Genomic DNA, 7,500 nt, shown 5'->3' with positions numbered 1-7,500 from the left:
AAAAAAAAAAAAAAGGTTTGACCAAATTCCTCCTTCTTACAGCCCTCCTTACCCCCACCACCCAACCAAAATAGAAAAGAAAAATAAATGAATAAATAAAAGATCACTGTAGTCCACATTTGTCTGAAAAAAAAAAAAAAAAAAAAAAAAAAAAAAAAAAAAAAAAAAAAACGATAGTCTGTCAACTAAATGCTGTTTTGTACGAATCGTCCACGCGAGAGATACTGCACGCCGACCCCCTTCTGGACTGGACAGGTAATATGCTTGTAATTTAACAGGTTCATGCACTGAGTGATAAATAGATTTTTATTTCGAATCATGAAATATCTATATGATCGTAATGGGGTTGAATATTATACACTGCAGTAAAAATATACAAATACATTTATGGGTACACACACACAGATATATATATACACCCTGACACACACATACATATATATATACACACTCACACACACACACACACACACACACACACACACACACACACACACACACACACACACACACACACACACATATATATTCATATACGTATAAAATTGTATGTATGTTTATCTGTGTGTATGTGTGCATGTGTGTTTGTGTGTGTGTGTGTGGGTGGATGGGTGTGTGTCTGTTTCCTCTACCATCAGCAATAAAGACGCGTCTTCAATTTCCTTCCACGACTTAACGTTAATGAAAGGTTATGATGAATATGTTCAGAGGTGTTTGTTTTTTGCGAATAGAAAGAGGGAGAAGGAGAGAAAGGGAGACAGTGAGGGAGAAAGAGAGATAGAGGAAGTGAGGGGAGGGGGAGAGAGAATTAGGGAGGAGGTAAGAGAGGGAAAAATGAAAAGGGAAAAATAACGGAGAGAGAGAGAAGGGGAGGGAGAGAGAGGGGAGAGACAGACAACAGACAAATCAAAGAGAAATAGAGAGATAAGGACACAGAAGGGAAGAAGGAAAGAAATAGAGAATGGGAGACAATGAAGCACTGACAAAGAGAGACAGAAAAACACATAAAAAATGATAGTAAGAAAAATGCAGGAGAATGAGAGAGACAGAGACGAAAAGGGAAGGGAAAAATAACAAAGGTATAAAAAGAGAAAACAAAAACATGATAGCGAACAAGAGTGAAATATGTTATCATTCATATTATGACCATCATTATTCCCATTATCTTAAACGAATAAAATCTAATAAAAGATAAAGTCCACGTAATCCCAAATCCCCCCTAGTATTAACATCGGGATTAAATTTATTAAACTCTCACCGTTATTATCATTATCCATGTTCTGTAATCCCTAGGGTAAAGAACTAGGGAGAAAAACATTTCCCTTTGCTACGACAGCTCAGTGTCTCTGTGTAAATTGAGGTTGTTTTTTTGTGTGGGTGTGGGGGAAAACTAGGGGAGGTGGGGAGGAAGAACGGGGGAGGTGGGGAGGAAGAACGGGGGAGGTGTGGGGGGAAAATGGGGGAGGTGTTGGGGAAGAATGGGGGAGGTGTGGGGGAAAATGGGGGAGGTGTTGGGGGAAATGGGGGAGGTGTGGGGGGAAATAAGGGAGGTGTGGGGGGAAATGGGGGAGGTGTGGGGGAAATATAGGGGAGGTGTGGGGGAAGAATGGGGAGGTGTGGGGGAAATGGGGGAGTTGTGGGGGAAATATAGGGGAGGTGTGGGGGAAGAATGCGGGAGGTGTGGGGGAAGAATGGGGGAGGTGTGGGGGAAGAATGGGGGAGGTGTGGGGGAAATGGGGGAGTTGTGGGGGAAATATAGGGGAGGTGTGGGGGAAAATGGGGGAGGTGTGGGGGAAGAATGGGGGAGGTGTGGGGGAAGAATGGGGGAGGTGTGGGGGAAGAATGGGGGAAGAATGGGGGAGGTGGGGGGAAGAATGGGGAGGTGTGGGGGGGATATAGGGGAGGTGTGGGGGAAGAAGGGGGGAGGTGTGAGGGGAATATAGGTGAGGTGGGGGGGAGAATGGGGGAGGTGTGGGGGAAATATAGGGGAGGTGGGGGGGAAGAATGGGGGAGGTGTTGGGGAAAAGGGGGGGGGAAATGTTGGGGGAAGGGGAGGGGAGAGATGTGGGGGAAGAATAGGTGTGGGGGAAGGATAGGGTAGATGTGGGGAGATTTAGGAAAGGGGAGTGGAGACGTGGGAAAGGAGATAGGGAATGTTGGGGAAAAGGAGTCGGGAATGTTGGGGGAAGGAGAGGGAAGATGTAGAAGATGTTGGGGGGAGGGGAAGGGAGTGGGGATTTAGGAAAGAAGAAGGGAGGGAAGATGTTAGGGAAGGAGAAGGGAGATGTAGGAAAGGGAAGGGGAGAAAGGGGGAAATGGAAGGGAAATTTTTTGGAGGGGAGGGGAGATGTAAAGGGTAAATATAGAAGGATGTGTGTTTCTTTGTGTGTGGGTGGGAGGGGGAGGGGGAGGTTGAAAAGCTATTTTTGGTTCGATGGCGGCAATAACTGTAAGATAAACAGACAAACGCATAGACAGATTAAAAAGAAAGGCATAGAGAGAAACAGAGATATCGATAAAGTAGACAAAAGGAGATAGAATGGAAGAGAGAGAGAGAGACAGATAGACAGACAGAGGGGGATGGAAGACTGTCAAATAGATAAACAGAGGTAGATATAGATAGAGAAATTAACATATATAGACAGATAAAGAGAAACAGAAGAGAGAGAGAGAGAGAGAGAGAGAGAAAGCGGGAATGAGAGAGAAGCAGAAAGATAAATAGAGAAACAAAAAAAGCGAAAAAAAACTAAAAAGGAAAAAAAAAGCCTAATACACGAAAGGAGAAGACAAGAAAGAAAGAAAAATAATAATAAGCCAAGAGGGGTGGCACTACACCAGTCCTCAAGGGAGATAATTCTGTCCCTCCCTCCCTCCCTCCCTCCCTCCCCCTCCCTCCTTCCCTCCCTCCCTCCCTCGCCCCCACCTTCCGATCTCAACCCCCCTGCCCCTCCTTCCCTCCCTCCCTACATTCCCTCCCTCCGTCCGTCCTTCCCCCCTGCCCCTCCTTCCCTCCCTCCCTACCCTCCCTCCCTCCCTCGCCCCTTCCTTTCGATCTCAACCCCCCTACTCCTCCTTCCCTCCCTCCCTACCCTCCCTCCCTCCGTCCGTCCTTCCCCCCTGCCCCTCCTTCCCTCCCTCCCTACCCTCCCTCCCTCCCTCGCCCCTTCCTTTCGATCTCAACCCCCCTACTCCTCCTTCCCTCCCTCCCTACCCTCCCTCCCTCCGTCCGTCCTTCCCCCCTGCCCCTCCTTCCCTCCCTCCCTACCCTCCCTCCCTCCCTCGCCCCTTCCTTTCGATCTCAACCCCCCTGCCCCTCCTTCCCTCCCTCCCTACCCTCCCTCCCTCCCTCCGTCCTTCCCCCCTGCCCCTCCTTCCCTCCCTCCCTACCCTCCCTCCCTCCGTCCGTCCTTCCCCCCTGCCCCTCCTTCTCAATCTCCCTACACTCCCTCCCTCGCCCCTTCCTTTCGATCTCAACCCCCCTGCCCCTCCTTCCCTCCCTTTCTCCCTCCCTCCCTCCGTCCGTCCTTCCCCCCTGCCCCTCCTTCCCTCCCTACCTACCCTCCCTCCTTCCCTCGCCCCTTCCTTTCGATCTCAACCCCGCTGCCCTTCTCCCCCCTCCTTCCCCCCACCCCAATTTCCCTTATAATGGTTTTGACGACCAGCTCGGAGGGGGATGTTAATGGGCATTCAATGGGGGGACGAAGGAAATAATGCATCGCGTTGGTGGTAAGCCTCATCAGGAGTCTCATGAATATTTATCCATCTCTTGCTCGTCGTCTGTTAACGGGCGATCTCTCTCTGTTTTTTTTGGTTTTTTCCTTCTCTCTGTCTGTTTATTTATGTGTTTGTTTGTTTATTTATCTATCTGTCTGTCTGTCTGTCTCGCTCTCGCTCTCTCCCCCTCTCTCTCTGCCTCTTTTTCTCTTTTCCTCTTTCTTTCCTTCTTTCTTTCTCTCTCTCTCTCTCTCTCTCTCTCTCTCTCTCTCTCTCTCTCTCTCTCTCTCTCTCTCTCTCTCTCTCTCTCTCTCTCTGTTCCTTTCTTCTTTTCCCGATTCCATTTGCTTGTTTCTCCTTTTCCTTCAGATCATTAGTATTTGTATTCGATTATGTACGTGTGGTATGATTTTGTGTGAAAACTCTACGGAAATTATTCGCCAGTTTTATTTTATTGACTCCGCTTAGTACAGTAAGCCAAAGTTGAAAGATTAAAAAAATATAAAACTCTTTCTTAAATGGAAGACTTTACGTGACTTCACAATAATCCATCTCCTTTTTTTTAATAGTACCCCTACTGTTGCACAATATTTTTATATTTTCTTTTAAAATATGATGAATAAGAAGTGGTCCCGTGATAATGGAGTTTTAATATTACATACGTTTTATCACTCCACTCACTAATCAAAAGACAAGTGTTTCAGAATTAATGAAGCTTCAGTATCATTTGAATTATAAAAAAAACACATCAATTATACTGTTATATCAATATGTATCTTAACTTTCATTTATCAAAAGCCGATGCGGAATGTCAATTAATCACACAATCAATACACACACACACACACACACACAAACACACATATGTATGTGTATATGGATATATATATATATATATATATATATATATTTATTTATATATGTATGTATGTATGTATGTATGTACGTGTATGTCTATACATACAGACATACATATTTATTTATATATATATATATTTATTTATTTATCTATTTATATATATATGTATATAAATGTGTGTGTGTGTGTGTGTGTGTGGTGTGTGTGTGTTTAACGCGAGGGAATTATTTTAATTAAAAAAGACAATTCTCTTCGATGGTATTGTTAAAGATAGTAAAGCAGTTTCAAGACACAAAACAGTATTAATTTCATAATGTTTAGTAAAGAGCTGTTATTACTAAAAAGAGTAAAATCTTCGGGTGCGGATGAATGAACAGGTTCCGTGTTATTATATCAACATTATTACTATTATTGTTATCATTATTTTTATTATCATTGATATTATCATCATTATCATTATCATTTTCATCATTGCTAGTATTATAATCATCATTATCACCATTATCATCATTCTTTTCATCATTATTATAATTGTCATTATTATAGTTGTTATCACTATTATTCATGATTTGATTATCATCATTCTCTTTCTCTCTCCCTCCTTTTCTCCACCCCCCCCTCTCTCTCTCTCTCTCTCTCTCTCTCTCTCTCTCTCTCTCTCTCTCTATCTATCTATCTATCTATCTATCTATCTATCTATCTTTCTCTCTCTCTCTCTCTTTCTCTCTCTCTCTCTCTCTCTCTCTCTCTCTCTCTCTCTCTCTCTCTCTCTCTCTCTCTCTCTCTCTCTCTCTCTCTCTCTTTCTCTTTCTCTCATCCTCCTCCCTCCCACACTCCTTTACTCCCTCCCTCTCACCTTCTTTAACTCCTAACCTACATCTCTCCCTCTTCGCTTCAAACCTAATAACCAATTAGCCTTTTCATCTAACAATCAGTAACCAAAAATCGAGAAAAAAAAAGCTAAAAAAAAAAAAAGCTATGTCACCCTATTTTATCTTTCCAATAATGTTCGCCTCATACTCACGACAACATAAGGAAGAAAATAAACGACCTCGTAGTTCTAGGATATGAAAAAAAAAAGTCGGATTTAGGTAATCTTTAGGGTTTTAGGGCTAACGACACAGAGCTGCAAGGGGCGACACAGTCTCCTCGTCTTCCATTTTCAGTATGTGTGGTTCACCAGTTTCGACTCGACATTCGAAGCATTGGGAGGCGAGTGCGAGGTGTTTCGGGAAGAAAGAAAGGAGAGATAGAGAAAGGAAGAGAGAGAAAGGGGGAAAGAGAGAAAGAAGGGAGAAAAATAGAGAAAGAGAGAGTGGGAAATAAAACGAGAGAGAGAAATAAAGAGGGAGAGAGAGAGAGAGAGATAAATCACGTGCTTCGTAACTGCCGGTCTCTCTCTCTATCTATATATTATATATCTGTTTATCCATCTCCCTCTCTCTATCTATCTATCTATCTATCTTTCTCTCTCTCTCTCTCTCTCTCTCTCTCTCTCTCTCTCTCTCTCTCTCTCTCTCTCTCTCTCTCTCTCTCTCTCTCTCTCACGAAGCACACGTTACGAACACAAATCCCCTCGGTTTCCCAATTCTCACCACTCATCTTTCTGGCTTCGACTCTTAAATTTGAAACATGTGTCGAGGCAAGCCGATGACAGGGGTTTCGTGACACAAGATTCGAAACGGGCTGCCCTCTTTCATTCCCGTTCCCACCATTAAGCATTGCCCAATTCGAGTTTCGACTCTTTAAATGCGAAGCATATGTTGAGACGCGGAGAGAGCAGGTGTTTCGAACACGTGTCGAGACTGGCGGTTCACACACTAAAATTCTTGCGTGTGGAGGAGAATGTATTATGCCATGTATGATTTGGATGGATTGATGTCTTTACCGTCGATAGATTTTGGTCTTGAGTGAGGGAAATTGAAAGGGAAATAGAGAGAGAGACAGAATGAATAAAGTAAGGGAATAATGTTAAACGAAAGAGAAATATGGAGTGAGATATTGATTTTTTTTTTTTTTTTTTTTATCCTGTTTGTATTCTTCTTAGTAGGTAAACATTTTAAGGGCGAGATTGGCAGTTTCTTGTGTTCCTGCGAGAAAAAGAATAACCTACGTGTCATTATTCAACATCACTTTTATCATTATTAGAATCAGTATTTACAATTCCAAACGCGTAGGTCTTTCTTACCACTGATATAATTGCTGTTTTAGTTGTGGTGGTATCACTCCTATGACTCCTATTAGCATTATTTATATCACTGATTTTAACATTATCATCATATCCTTTGTATCAATAAAAACTATCATGGCTACAACAACAACAACAACAACAAAAACGCAACGAGTACAGTGACAGCCATACTAATATAATCCCAGGTTGCTGTATCCATATCAAGTATACATTCCATTTCAAGCTACAGTTTTATAACTATATATATACAGTTTTATAATATATATTTATACAGTTTTATAATATTTATATTTATACAGTTCTTTATACAGTTATTTATACAGTTATACAATTCTATTTATACAGTTTTATAATATTTATTTTGCTGTCAACGTACATGACGAACCAGCAGTTACTTTTAACCCTAGGATTCACTCATCTTGCAGTCGTTCCTATAATTCATTTCTCACTTATATGTTTCTTATAGTATATGTATGTTTTGTTTTTGTTGTTTTTGTGTTTTAAGGTGTTTTTTTTTTATCGTTTTTGTTCTACCCTTTGTGCTTATTTCTGCAGGTAAGGGCAATGTATAGTATAGACGGAAAACGTTTTTTTCTTATAGAAAGCATTATCTTTTTATACGAGTCACATAATTCTCGTATAATTATCACTGTCATCATTGCTCTTACCATCACCATTTTACCAATTAATATACGTTGTCTTTATTCTCTTTTAGATCATTATTCTTGCTATTACC

The sequence above is a fragment of the Penaeus chinensis genome, chromosome 13, assembly GCF_019202785.1.
Source record: "Penaeus chinensis breed Huanghai No. 1 chromosome 13, ASM1920278v2, whole genome shotgun sequence".
Taxonomy (NCBI): domain Eukaryota; kingdom Metazoa; phylum Arthropoda; class Malacostraca; order Decapoda; family Penaeidae; genus Penaeus; species Penaeus chinensis.
Note: the sequence above shows the minus strand (reverse complement) of the source record.